Genomic DNA, 15,118 nt, shown 5'->3' on the forward strand with positions numbered 1-15,118 from the left:
GTCGTCCCTCCCCTGAGCGTCCAGTGACATGCCCTGGGCACTCGCTCGCCCCGCTGCGGCAGTGACTTGCCCGCTGCGCCGGAGGAGGCGGGCTGGTGAGGGGTCACGGACCTGGCCAAAACATGTTTCTAATTCAGCCAGGTCTCCGAGCCCTGGGTTGCCAGGTCGGCTGCTCCCAGCTTGAGGGACTCTCTCCCCCGCCCCCCAACTTCTTGGAGAGCCCTTGGCCGTGGTCAGCTCTCTTGGCCGGGAGGGCTCTGCATGGCTGACTTCGAGAAAGACTTTGTCTCTAGGGTGTTTGGTGAGACGGACTTGGTTTAGAGAAGCAGCCCTTCGGGGGCTGTCTCCCCGTACGGCCTGGGGCACAGCGTCCTCCGTAGTAGCACCGCTCGGAATTTGGTCTGGTAAAATGTATGGGAGGGGACAGGTCCACAGCTGAACAGGGCCAAACCGATATCCTCAACATCTTGAATACACTATGACCTCACTCTTTCCAGCAGTTCTCCTACAGAAACTGTTTTGTGGCTGTTACGCTACTTTAGTAATTTAAGAAACTTCATTTCTTATGGACACCATGAGAACTTGATCTGCTGCTGTTACACATGAATATGCTGTTATTCTCCTATATCAATACCGAAAGTGACTTTGGAAATGCTGCTTCGTGAAATTCTATTTTTATGCTACTCTTTATCCTATTGTGGAGGACTTTATGCTCCTTTCACATATATGTTATCACTTTAGCGATATATGAGATTGGCTAACATAAATATAAAACAGAAAGTAGAAACCTGTGCACTGGGTCCTGTGTTTCCTAGCTGATGTGATTAAATGTTGCTATCTCAGCAGTGCTACGAGTTTAAAGCTAGCTTGTGTAAAATATTGCTTCTTAGGTGTGTTTTGGCCTATCAGTATATTGTTTTTCAGTAGTATAATTTGACATGTGTAAAGCAAAAAACTTTAATCTATTGGAGGTACGTTATACTGATGCAAAAAAGAAATGTAAGGAAGTATTTTTAGCACCTGGATTGGCTGTAAATGTGGTAGTACAGTGCTTTGATTTATAAGTTGGGCTACACAAAGTTCCTACAAAACTATTTGCATTGTAAGTTTCCTTTTTCATATTTTGTTTAACTCTTTCACTTTCATTTCCTTATTTTTTTGGTAAATTTTGTTTAAATTTTTCTAATTATATTTGCTATTTTTCAAGAAAGCTCAGACTGCACAAATACAGGTCTGTCTTAATTGGCAGAGAAGTTAGCACTCTGCAATAACAAAAGTGCAAGTTTCACTAGGCATAAATGCCACTAATTTAGTTTTGTTTTGTTTTATTGGCTCAGACTTTTTGGAAGGTCTTTGGCCTAGTTTCACATACCTAAGCATAACTTGATGTCATCTGTACATACTGAAATGTGATTTAGTGTTCTTTTAAGACAGATTTGTATCTTTTAGAGTAACTTATTTCTTAAAAAGAAAAGGCATACTTGTGGCACCTTAGAGACTAACAAATTTATTTTTTATTTTATGTAGCTCACGAAAGCTTATGCTCAAATAAATTTTAGTCTCTAAGGTGCCACAAGAACGCCTTTTCTTTTTGTGAATACAGACTAATATGGCTGCTACTCTGAAACCTTATTTATTAAGTTCTGCTTTTTTAACTAAAAATTGGAACAAGGCTCAACTTTTGTCTCAGTTCTAAGTACCCTGTAAAGAGTGTGTGCTTTCTCTTCAGCATTCACTTCTACATGAAACAAATAAGAAATGTCAACTAATGATGGCTTGAGGGGGAGACCATGATAGCTGGTTCTTTATGATTATAAAATGGAGATATTTCAAACCTCTTCAATTCTCATTTCCCTGCCCCACATCTTACTTCTCATCTTAAGGTATTAGCTTTTTGAGGTAGGCATCATCATATCTAGTGAATGTACAGTTTGTAGAACAATGGTCCTAATCTTAAACGGGGCTTCTTGGAGCTATTGTAATATAAATAAATAAATAAACAAATAAACTGGTTAGTCTCTAAGATGCCACAAGTACTCCTTTTCTTTTTGCGAATACAGACTAACACGGCTGTTACTCTGAAACCTGCAATATATATGGAACTACTTAAACCCAACAAATGCCACATACAACTTCTCGCTTTAGAAAAAATGTATGGCAAGAGTGCTATATTTAGCAATGTGTACAGGACTGGAAGTTTCAACCTTGAAGGTGATCTTTGACTACTGCAGTTGAAAAATGTTTTTATTGCTAGAGTCCGATGGAAGCTGCAGCTATCAAAGTTGTTTCATTACTGGTATTCTCAGGGTGTGGTAACCATATAGGCATGATTATCAGTCACGTTCCTCTGCCAGGTGGCCTGTTTCTGTGTTAATAGTCTGTGCCTGGAATACTGGAGTCACTGGCTTCATTAAAGTATAAACATGTACAGAATAACTTCTCATAGGGGAAAAAGGTTGAAAATGGCATGAAAACTATGAAAATTAACATGTCATGAGGTCCAAAGTTAAAGGGAATTATCAAGATATTTCTCAACTTTTTACTCTGTTTACCATAATTCCTTGTTTCCATTTAAAGCGTACATTTCCTTATCAGCTTTTTGCTCACTCATACTGACTTTTCCTATTGTAGGTTTCTCATGAGTGCAGGGCTGTAAGCATGGACTCTTTCCAAAGAGAATTAAACCACTTATTTTTCAAATGGCGTAAAGAATTAAATGGAAGTGGGGACATTAAGGAAGGAAAAAGTACTTCACACTTTGGACAGTGCACCTTGATCATTTAACCAGGGATTATGAGGACAGTCTGAGTTAACTCTACAGTTCCAGCTTTAGTTTAGATCTAAGCCACAGTCTTGGGGTTAACTAAATGTAGTTCTTAGTTAGCATCAGTATGCTTGCCAACTATAAACATGCACGTTTTGCTGACTTATCAGTTTAGGGAGTTGCAAAGCACTGATCAGGGAAAATAAATTTTGTTTACTGAAAACTCATGGTTATTCCTTTCTAAATCCATATTAAATGGAATGACTGAAAATCACCAAGAAAGCACCTGCTTATTTCTGCAGAATGTGTGGTGATATTCGGTGGAAGGAAGAACTGACTTTTTTTACTATGATGTCTGACATGCTTTAATAGACATCACCCTTGTACCTCACTTAGCACAGCATGAGAGACCAGTGTGCTATTATATAGTTGCCACCTTCCAGTAATAGGGGAAGTGATTTCTGTAGCTTGCAATGTGAATTCAGGACTTCTAAAGCAGTGTTGCCCACCTCTTTAAAAGCTCATTTCCCTAGAAGGGGGTGAAATCAATCACACATACCCTGTTAACTCCACCATGTGGTGATAGTCATATATCGGAGTTTCTGATTAAATTAAATGTACTTTAAGGAGTGACATTCAACAGTGGATATTAAATGTTTGCACGCCTGTTAGTTTGTCTGAAACTAAAACAAGTTTGCAATAATACAGGTTTCAGAGTAGCAGCTGTGTTAGTCTGTATTTGCAAAAAGAAAAGGAGTACTTGTGGCACCTTAGAGACTAACCAATTTATCTGAGCATAAGCTTTCGTGAGCTACAGCTCACTTCATCGGATGCATTGAATGCATCCGATGAAGTGAGCTGTAGCTCACGAAAGCTTATGCTCAGATAAATTGGTTAGTCTCTAAGGTGCCACAAGTACTCCTTTTCTTTTTAATAATGATACAGAATATGGTGAAGTGGAAATACACCGCCCCCCCCCCCCCCAACAGGAGAACGCCTATGAGCAACTCTGGCTTGGCTTTCTTTTGGTGCATCTTAGATATCCTGCTGGGCTGCTTCTTGATTGGGAAGGGATGGGGGGGAAGTGTTTGGTGGTATCTCCCAAGCCCATCCCCTTCTGGTTTCAAAATGAGTGGTCACTCAGTAGATTGTGGAAATCTTCATAATATAACATTTGCTTTTTTATGTGCTTTGATAAGCTGTGAATTAAGTTACAGTGCTGATATTTAAACTGTTTGGATTTGAATGGATGCCCTTTAAAATGAAGGGAGCAATTCACACCTTAAAGCTATTGTTTCAGGCTCCTTGCAAACTCTGGCAGATGTTACTGCATCATTTGGCCTGGAAAAATGTGACTCAAATGTATCTCCACAACCATAACATATGAGATGAGAAAAATTGAGGCTTGACTATGTGCATCACCCCACTACACCTTAGGAAACACTGTTTTAAAGACTTACTTAAAATGTTAAGTTTTTCCTCAAGCCACCATCTAAAGGGAACAGCTATATCACACCCTAACAGTTAAGGTGATCCTGTGAAAAGACAACAAAAGGATAGACAACAATAACAACCTCTTGAGCAGATGATGTTCCCACACTCTCTCAAAAATAACATCTGGTGGTTGTATGTACAACTTCCCCTTACCTTACATAGCAACTGAGTGTCATCCATTTTTCAGCAGAATCGACTGTTGTAAGAAAAATGTCTACTTTTAGCTGGTTAGTGCTAAAGATGGCCTTTTCTTCAAAAATAGCTAGGGATCCACACAGTTGACCTTTCCAGGGGTATGAAAGGCCTTTCCTGCAGTCAGTATGGCGGTATGTATTCCGTACCTAAAACTACCATGTCTCTTTCTGGTAGAAATGGATGTTTTCTTACCTCTAACTTTGTCTCCCTCCTGGAGCTCTGATAGTGCTACTTAGCTGCAGGCATCCTCTGTGCTAGGAAATAGCTTCTGGTGCTACAGCAGAGTGGTCACTTGAAAAATTAACTAGGTCGAGGTATACAGTGGGAAGTTGTCATAAATATAAAGGGAAGGGTAAACCCCTTTGAGATCCCTCCTGACCAGGGGAAAGCTCCTCTCACCTGTAAAGGTTTCAGAGTAACAGCCGTGTTAGTCTGTATTCGCAAAAAGAAAAGGAGTACTTGTGGCACCGTAGAGACTAACCAATTTATTAGAGCATAAGCTTTCGTGAGCTACAGCTCACTTCCTCAGATGCATATCGTGGAAACTGCAGCAGGCTTTATATATACACAGAGAATATGAAACAATACCTCCTCCCACCCCACTGTCCTGCTGGTAATAGCTTATCTAAAGTGATCATCAGGTGGGCCATTTCCAGCACAAATCCAGGTTTTCTCACCCTCCACCCCCCCACACAAATTCACTCTCCTGCTGGTGGTTAAGAAGCTAAAGGTAACCTCGCTGGCACCTGACCAAAATGACCAATGAGGAGACAAGATACTTTCAAAAGCTGGGAGGAGGGAGAGAAACAAAGGGTCTGTGTCTGTCTGTATGCTGGTTTCTGCCAGGGATAGACCAGGAATGGAGCCTTAGAACTTTTAGTAAGTAATCTAGCTAGGTATGTGTTAGATTATGATTTCTTTAAATGGCTGAGAAAAGAATTGTGCTGAATAGAATAACTATTTCTGTCTGTCTATCTTTTTTGTAACTTAAGGTTTTGCCTAGAGGGGTTCTCTATGTTTTGGAATCTAATTACCCTGTAAGATATCTACCATCCTGATTTTACAGGGGGGATTTCTTTATTTCTATTTACTTCTATTTTTTATTAAAAGTCTTCTTGTAAAAAACTGAATGCTTTTTCATTGTTCTCAGATCCAAGGGTTTGGGTCTGTGGTCACCTATGCAAATTGGTGAGGCTTTTTATCCAACATTACCCAGGAAAGGGGGGGTGCAAGTGTTGGGAGGATTGTTCATTGTTCTTAAGATCCAAGGGTCTGGGTCTGTAGTCACCTAGGCAAATTGGTGAGGCTTTTTTACTAAACCTTATCCAGGAAGTGGGGTGCAAGGTTTTGGGAAGTATTTTGGGGGGAAGGACGCGTCCAAACAGCTCTTCCCCAGTAACCAGTATTAGTTTGGTGGTGGTAGCGGCCAGTCCAAGGACAACGGGTGGAATATTTTGTACCTTGGGGAAGTTTTGACCTAAGCTGGTAGAGATAAGCTTAGGAGGTTTTTCATGCAGGTCCCCACATCTGTACCCTAGAGTTCAGAGTGGGGGAGGAACCTTGACAGAAGTCAAGGGCGATTAGTTTCAGAGTGGTAGTCCTGTTAGTCTGTATCAGCAAAAATGACGAGGAGTCCTTGTGGCACCTTAGAGACTAACCAATTTATTTGGGCATAAGCTTTTGTGGGCTAGAACCCACCATCTGATGAAGTAAATAAATTTGTTAGTCTCTAAAGTGCCACAGGGATTCCTTGTTGTTTTTCCAAGAGAGATTAGTTTCTGCTTCTTGGGTCAAACACATAGGATGGATAAAACAAGAGCACAGGAGAAGCAGCAACTTACTGGAGCAATGAACGCAGTAACTAGGAAAGGCTGTGTTAGAGTAGAGAAGTGACACCTAGGAAGTATGCCTGTAAATATATTGAAAGAGGGATATGGAATTACAAAAGCCCTGAAGGAATTGAGAGAAAATTATTGAGGGGAGAGTTAAGTGGAGCAGAATACCAAAATCATTAATTTGCCTGGTTTTAGATGTTCTGCAGTAATTATCCTTCAGACTTCACTGGAGAATGGTGTTAGGTACCCCACTTCATTTTGGTATTCGAACAACTACTTAACTCTTGTGGAGTGCTTCTGGTGGCTCACTGCAAGTAATGCAGCCCTGGAAACAAGTCACACTGCATGAGATGGACAGAACTTGAAGAGCCATAGTTAGTTTGTAAAACAAAATATCAAGTTGCTGCATTTTAAAGTAACTGAGGAAAAGGGCAAAGATAGGGAACTGCTCTAAGTGAGAAGGTGGTAGTAAAAATTGTGTTAATATGCTGGTCAGGAAAGAGACTTAGAAATTGCCATACTGGATGGCATCAGTGGTCTACCCTCTAATTTCATTATCTGTTAGTGGACAGTACCAGCTACTTCAGATGAAGTTGCAAGTAACTCCTTACTAGACAATTAAAATAACCTGCTATTATAGGAAGCATCATCTTAGCCTTCTTCAGAGGAGGATGTTTTATGCTTGGAAGAGATGTAACACTTCTTCAAAAATTACTCCAGATGTTCTTGTTACCATATCAATACCCATCCTGTTTTTGAATCCTACTCAGCTCTTGGTCTTCCTATAGTGGCAATGAGTTTCACAGGCTAACTGTGCATCATGAGAAATTTCCCATATTTTAAAAACTCTATAGTTTTACTAGAATGTTGAATGTGTAATAGCTTTAGCTTTTCAGTCTCTGACTTGGATTCCATGTTATAAAAATTGAACATCAGTCTGAGCCAGCTGGCTACAGTTTTTCTCCCTGTGCTAATCTTTCTAGTAATAAACTGAAAATGTAGTCTAGTGTCCATGGCCTGGAATGCATTGAGATTTGGCATGCTAAAACACCGAGGAATTTGTGTTTTTTGCTCTGAGGATTTAAGTCAGGAATTGTAGATGGGAATACTCCTGGCTAATGCCTTAACACCTTGTTTTTACATGATACCCACCAATTTTGTTTCTTATTGTAGTTGATTAAAATAATCCTCCAAAGAAACTGAATTACAATTTAATGCCAAAAAAAGAACAGGAGTACTTGTGGCACCTTGGAGACTAACAAATTTAATACCACATCATCTAGACTGATTTATATCTTATTGATTTTAATTGGCTTCATTTACCAGAGCACTGTTGTGTGGTGGTGGTCTCAGTGTTGCTGCAGTTAACGGTGAAATGGCAATACAAGATGTGCAAGAAGTAGTAAAATTGAGGACTTTATCAAGTTATGATAATCAACTAAAGTTAATGCTTTCTCTTTAATCTGAAGCTTCAACTCCAGGAAGCTGTTTCCAAGAGACATTTTGCTTAGGTTGGCATTTTGACCATAGCTTAGATGGGAATTGGATCTGTGTTTTTTCATGTGGTTAGCTGCGTACTGTATCTGCCAGTCACAGCTGGTAGTATATAATTATATAGGTAGAATTTTTCAACTTCCTTTAGAATTAATAATTTACAGAAGTCCTTATCTTGATAGTCTCATTTTTGCCAATTCAGATATTTGCAGGGCTTTTAGATGTGTATGGTTTGATTTATTTTGTTACACATAATCTCATAAAATAGTGTATAGCTTTTAATTGGTGGTATCGTACGTGAAACTGAGATTTTCTGTTTTGGAACTGGCATATTAAGTTATTGCCAGGATAACAGAAAGCCAGGCATTTACCTTGTTTTGGATACTAGATTGGCCTCAGCCTTTGAGATAAGTGGTTTCTATATTCTGCATGTCCTACAATGACAAATGTATGCTCTTATTTCACTTCTATTTAGCCGAATAGACAATCATGATTTAATTTTAAGTAAAATGCTTAAAATTCTGTAAACGCCAAATACTCTGCTATATTCTCTCTCATGAGTTTCAAGAGACAATGAAATAGTGACTAAGACTGTTCTTTGTTTCTTTATCCTTGACTCCTTGTGATCAGACATAGATTCTGCCAAGTAGAACCTAACGTGCAGTCAGAAGTAACTGTAAGGGTTCTCTTGCTTCAGTGTTGAAATACTAATTTTTTGTGTCCAAGACCAGTAGACCCTATAACCAGGGTCTGAAGTATGGTAGTGCCTAAAGAAAAAATGAGGTTTGGGGTAGTTGTAATTATCTCAAATTATATTCTGAAAGTAATGTCAATATGAAGGTTTTTTCAAGTGATATAAATACAAATGTGCACTTGACCTACAGTCATCTGAAAAATGATTTAATAAGGGTGTTTTTCAAGGATGTGCTGTTTAGTTTGAGAAACAGGTTGGCAGTTATTAAGACTATTAGACTTCATGTCTAATGAATAGGAGTACTTGTGGCACCTTAGAGACTAACCAATTTATTTGAGCATGAGCTTTCGTGAGCTACAGCTCACTTCATCAGATGTTTACCGTGGAAACTGCAGCAGACTTTATATACACACAGAAATCATGAAACAATACCTCCTCCCACCCCACTGTCCTGCTGGTAATAGCTTATCTAAAGTGATCAACAGGTGGGCCATTTCCAGCACAAATCCAGGTTTTCTCACCCTCCACCCCCCCACACAAATTCACTCTCCTGCTGGTGCTAGCCCATCCAAAGTGACAACTCTTTACATAATCAAGTCGGGCTATTTCCTGCATAGATCAAGGTTTTCTCACATCCCCCCCACCCCCATACACACACAAACTCACTCTCCTGCTGGTAATAGCTCATCTAAACTGACCATTCTCCAGGTTTAAATCCAAGTTAAACCAGAACATCTGGGGGGGGGGGGGGTAGGAAAAAACAAGAGGAAACAGGCTACCTTGCATAATGACTTAGCCACTCCCAGTCTCTATTTAAGCCTAAATTAATAGTATCCAATTTGCAAATGAATTCCAATTCAGCAGTTTCTCGCTGGAGTCTGGATTTGAAGTTTTTTTGTTTTAAGATAGCGACCTTCATGTCTGTGATCGCGTGACCAGAGAGATTGAAGTGTTCTCCGACTGGTTTATGAATGTTATAATTCTTGACATCTGATTTGTGTCCATTTATTCTTTTACGTAGAGACTGTCCAGTTTGACCAATGTACATGGCAGAGGGGCATTGCTGGCACATGATGGCATAGATCACATTGGTGGATGTGCAGGTGAACGAGCCTCTGATAGTGTGGCTGATGTTATTAGGCCCTGTGATGGTGTCCCCTGAATAGATATGTGGGCACAATTGGCAACGGGCTTTGTTGCAAGGATAAGTTCCTGGGTTAGTGGTTCTGTTGTGTGGTATGTGGTTGTTGGTGAGTATTTGCTTCAGGTTGCGGGGCTGTCTGTAGGCAAGGACTGGCCTGTCTCCCAAGACTTGTGAGAGTGTTGGGTCATCCTTTAGGATAGGTTGTAGATCCTTAATAATGCGTTGGAGGGGTTTTAGTTGGGGGCTGAAGGTGACGGCTAGTGGCGTTCTGTTATTTTCTTTGTTAGGCCTGTCCTGTAGTAGGTAACTTCTGGGAACTCTTCTGGCTCTATCAATCTGTTTCTTTACTTCTGCAGGTGGGTATTGTAGTTGTAAGAAAGCTTGACAGAGATCTTGTAGGTGTTTGTCTCTGTCTGAGGGGTTGGAGCAAATGCGGTTGTATCGCAGAGCTTGGCTGTAGACGATGGATCGTGTGGTGTGGTCAGGGTGAAAGCTGGAGGCATGCAGGTAGGAATAGCGGTCAGTAGGTTTACGGTATAGGGTGGTGTTTATGTGGCCATTGTTTATTAGCACTGTAGTGTCCAGGAAGTGGATCTCTTGTGTGGACTGGACCAGGCTGAGGTTGGTGGTGGGATGGAAATTGTTGAAATCATGGTGGAATTCCTCAAGGGCTTCTTTTCCATGGGTCCAGATGATGAAGATGTCATCAATATAGCGCAAGTAGAGTAGGGGCTTTAGGGGACGAGAGCTGAGGAAGCGTTGTTCTAAATCAGCCATAAAAATGTTGGCATACTGTGGGGCCATGCGGGTACCCATAGCAGTGCCGCTGATCTGAAGGTATACATTGTCCCCAAATGTGAAATAGTTATGGGTAAGGACAAAGTCACAAAGTTCAGCCACCAGGTTAGCCGTGACATTATCGGGGATAGTGTTCTTGACGGCTTGTAGTCCATCTTTGTGTGGACCTCCTGAAGGTCGAAACAGCAGACTGGACTTCTACATAGAGTGCTTCCGCCGACGTGCACGGGCTGAAATTGTGGAAAAGCAGCATCACTTGCCCCATAACCTCAGCCATGCGGAACGCAATGCCATCCACAGCCTCAGAAACAACTCTGACATCATAATCAAAAAGGCTGACAAAGGAGGTGCTGTTGTCATCATGAATAGGTCGGAATATGAACAAGAGGCTGCTCGGCAGCTCTCCAACACGAGTTTCTACAAGCCATTACCCTATGATCCCACTGAGAGTTACCAAAAGCAACTACAGCATTTGCTCAAGAAACTTCCTGAAAAAGCACAAGATCAAATCCGCACAGACACACCCCTGGAACCCCGACCTGGGATATTCTATCTACTACCCAAGATCCATAAACCTGGAAATCCTGGGCGCCCCATCATCTCAGGCATTGGCACCCTGACAGCAGGATTGTCTGGCTATGTAGACTCCCTCCTCAGGCCCTACGCTACCAGCACTCCCAGCTACCTTCGAGACACCACTGACTTCCTGAGGAAACTTCAATCCATCGGTGATCTTCCTGATAACACCATCCTGGCTACTATGGATGTAGAAGCCCTCTACACCAACATTCCACACAAAGATGGACTACAAGCCGTCAAGAACACTATCCCCGATAATGTCACGGCTAACCTGGTGGCTGAACTTTGTGACTTTGTCCTTACCCATAACTATTTCACATTTGGGGACAATGTATACCTTCAGATCAGCGGCACTGCTATGGGTACCCGCATGGCCCCACAGTATGCCAACATTTTTATGGCTGATTTAGAACAACGCTTCCTCAGCTCTCGTCCCCTAAAGCCCCTACTCTACTTGCGCTATATTGATGACATCTTCATCATCTGGACCCATGGAAAAGAAGCCCTTGAGGAATTCCACCATGATTTCAACAATTTCCATCCCACCACCAACCTCAGCCTGGTCCAGTCCACACAAGAGATCCACTTCCTGGACACTACAGTGCTAATAAACAATGGCCACATAAACACCACCCTATACCGTAAACCTACTGACCGCTATTCCTACCTGCATGCCTCCAGCTTTCACCCTGACCACACCACACGATCCATCGTCTACAGCCAAGCTCTGCGATACAACCGCATTTGCTCCAACCCCTCAGACAGAGACAAACACCTACAAGATCTCTGTCAAGCTTTCTTACAACTACAATACCCACCTGCAGAAGTAAAGAAACAGATTGATAGAGCCAGAAGAGTTCCCAGAAGTTACCTACTACAGGACAGGCCTAACAAAGAAAATAACAGAACGCCACTAGCCGTCACCTTCAGCCCCCAACTAAAACCCCTCCAACGCATTATTAAGGATCTACAACCTATCCTAAAGGATGACCCAACACTCTCACAAGTCTTGGGAGACAGGCCAGTCCTTGCCTACAGACAGCCCCGCAACCTGAAGCAAATACTCACCAACAACCACATACCACACAACAGAACCACTAACCCAGGAACTTATCCTTGCAACAAAGCCCGTTGCCAATTGTGCCCACATATCTATTCAGGGGACACCATCACAGGGCCTAATAACATCAGCCACACTATCAGAGGCTCGTTCACCTGCACATCCACCAATGTGATCTATGCCATCATGTGCCAGCAATGCCCCTCTGCCATGTACATTGGTCAAACTGGACAGTCTCTACGTAAAAGAATAAATGGACACAAATCAGATGTCAAGAATTATAACATTCATAAACCAGTCGGAGAACACTTCAATCTCTCTGGTCACGCGATCACAGACATGAAGGTCGCTATCTTAAAACAAAAAAACTTCAAATCCAGACTCCAGCGAGAAACTGCTGAATTGGAATTCATTTGCAAATTGGATACTATTAATTTAGGCTTAAATAGAGACTGGGAGTGGCTAAGTCATTATGCAAGGTAGCCTGTTTCCTCTTGTTTTTTCCTACCCCCCCCCCCCCCAGATGTTCTGGTTTAACTTGGATTTAAACCTGGAGAATGGTCAGTTTAGATGAGCTATTACCAGCAGGAGAGTGAGTTTGTGTGTGTATGGGGGTGGGGGGGATGTGAGAAAACCTTGATCTATGCAGGAAATAGCCCGACTTGATTATGTAAAGAGTTGTCACTTTGGATGGGCTAGCACCAGCAGGAGAGTGAATTTGTGTGGGGGGGTGGAGGGTGAGAAAACCTGGATTTGTGCTGGAAATGGCCCACCTGTTGATCACTTTAGATAAGCTATTACCAGCAGGACAGTGGGGTGGGAGGAGGTATTGTTTCATGATTTCTGTGTGTATATAAAGTCTGCTGCAGTTTCCACGGTAAACATCTGATGAAGTGAGCTGTAGCTCACGAAAGCTCATGCTCAAATAAATTGGTTAGTCTCTAAGGTGCCACAAGTACTCCTTTTCTTTTTGCGAATACAGACTAACACGGCTGTTCCTCTGAAACATGTCTAATGAATGTTACTCATCACTGTGGTTTCTTTCCTGATTCCAGAGACCTATCTGTATCACTGCTGTTCCCAGTAATTCTCTTGGTGTTTTTAGGATGCATTTACCAAGAAGTAATTCAAACTGGGAGGTGCCAGGATCAGACCAGTTTTCCTGGAAAATGATCTTATCAGATGTAAATCTTAAACTTTAGGTTGACAGGTGCATGTGTTTCTTGGCATTGGCAGGGATGTTATCTATTAAATAATGGTCTTGGTCTCTTAGAATACAGATTGCAAATCTGAATAACTTTCCTTCCCGATTTCACCACAAACCACCTAAACACCTGCCTTATTGGAGATGGGACAACAGTTACTGCAGCCACATCCCCCTTAGTCCTCCTCTTAGTGCAAGCTCTCCTCTACAAGTGAAGTGTTTCAATATCCTGTACACATGACATCAGTCTGACTCAACAGAAGTGTTCTAATGTATCTTTTAAAAGCTCACATCCTGGATAAAAATGATTATGCTAAGCAATAGTTAGTAGTTCTCCAAGCCATTTGACAGTCAAGATACAAGGTGGAATGAAGAATATGTTGTCATTTTATTGATCTAAATTGGCATTTAGTGTTACTCTTAAATATTGCTTGTTGCAAAGTACCTGTAAGTAACTCCTGACTAAACCAGTTTTTCATCTATAGTGATATATACAGTTAGTTAATTTCCAGTACTTAACTATTATGCAGAAACTGGATACTCAGGCTACCAGTCACTCGTAGTTTTTAACATGCACATCTACACTTACTATTCCCCTTAATACTGCTTTTATTTATTCAGAATTATGTACTTTGAGGGAGGCAGATAAGAGCATTAATCTTCCACTGGTATTTTACACTGTATTTTGAAAACTCTAAGACTATGCAGCAGCATATTATCTCCTAGGCCAACAAATTTGCAGGGGCAGCAAATTTATAATAGCAGTCAGAGGCGCCAACTTCCCCCGGCACTGATGGGTGCTTGTGCCCGCCCCAACTCCACCCCGTGGTGTCTCCAAATGGAGCTCAGGTGCTGCTCAGTGAATGAAAATGAAGTTAGACCTCCGTTGTGTAAAAGAGGTTGGGGGGAGCTGACTGAAATCCTGAAGATCTCATTTTCCTTAACGGACACTCTTGAGTCCATTCATATGATTGCCAAACTTTAGATCTATGCAAGTTCTGTTTAATGGTAACATGAATCACTAAATTGACAAATGCCTATTAAGTGACATCAGATGTTCATTGCCTCTAAATCGCTCTTCTGCTAGTAGCAAAGGGAATTAACAATGTTTTCTCTACATGGCAATGCGGAGCACTGTTACTGAACAGTCAATGTCCAAGGAACAGCAAGCATTATTGCTGTATGTTGTACTTAAGCTATGCAATGTAGGCATAGCCTACAGTGACACCGCTGTGCTGCTAAAGCCTTGCCACTGTAAGGCATGCAGTGTAGCTGCTCTGCTCTCTGGAGAGAGCTCTCCTGCCAACTAAATAAAATCGCCCACTGAGGGGCGGTAGCTCTAGGCGGGAGAGCATCTCCCACTGACAAAGTGCTGTCCACACCTGACAAAAGTGCAGTGTAGACATAACTAAAGTTTCATACTAAGGCTAACTGTGCTAGTTTGAAGGATATTAGTCAGGCTCTTAAGATGTGTATCTGTGTAGGAATTCTGAATCTGCTACTTGTGTGAGTAAACAGAACAGCTCATGTTTCAGAGTAGCAGCCGTGTTAGTCTGTATTCATGAAAAGAAAAGGAGGACTAGTGGCACCTTAGAGACGAACACATTTATTTGAGCATAAGCTTTCGTGAGCTACAGCTCACTTTATCAATGAAGTGAGCTTTGTAGCTCACGAAAGCTTATGCTCGAATAAATGTGTTAGTCTCTAAGGTGCCTCAAGAACAGCTCATGAATACCTGATATCAGATTATCCTTCCAGTCTGTCCTCTCAACACCAAATCAAAGTGGAATAAGTTCCTTCGTATCTGCAAAACTAATTTCCAGAGGCAAGTATAGGGGGCGGGAGGAGTGAAGTAAT

At 41.6% G+C, this 15,118-nt stretch overlaps 1 protein-coding gene across 4 annotated transcripts in view; it reads left to right on the forward strand.

The window, feature by feature from the left end:
- ARHGAP17 (Rho GTPase activating protein 17) overlaps positions 1–15,118 on the forward strand; it is a 73,587-nt gene that overhangs the window by 416 nt on the left and 58,053 nt on the right. The window lies entirely within an intron of this gene.

The sequence above is a fragment of the Lepidochelys kempii genome, chromosome 10 (assembly GCF_965140285.1).
Source record: "Lepidochelys kempii isolate rLepKem1 chromosome 10, rLepKem1.hap1, whole genome shotgun sequence".
Taxonomy (NCBI): domain Eukaryota; kingdom Metazoa; phylum Chordata; order Testudines; family Cheloniidae; genus Lepidochelys; species Lepidochelys kempii.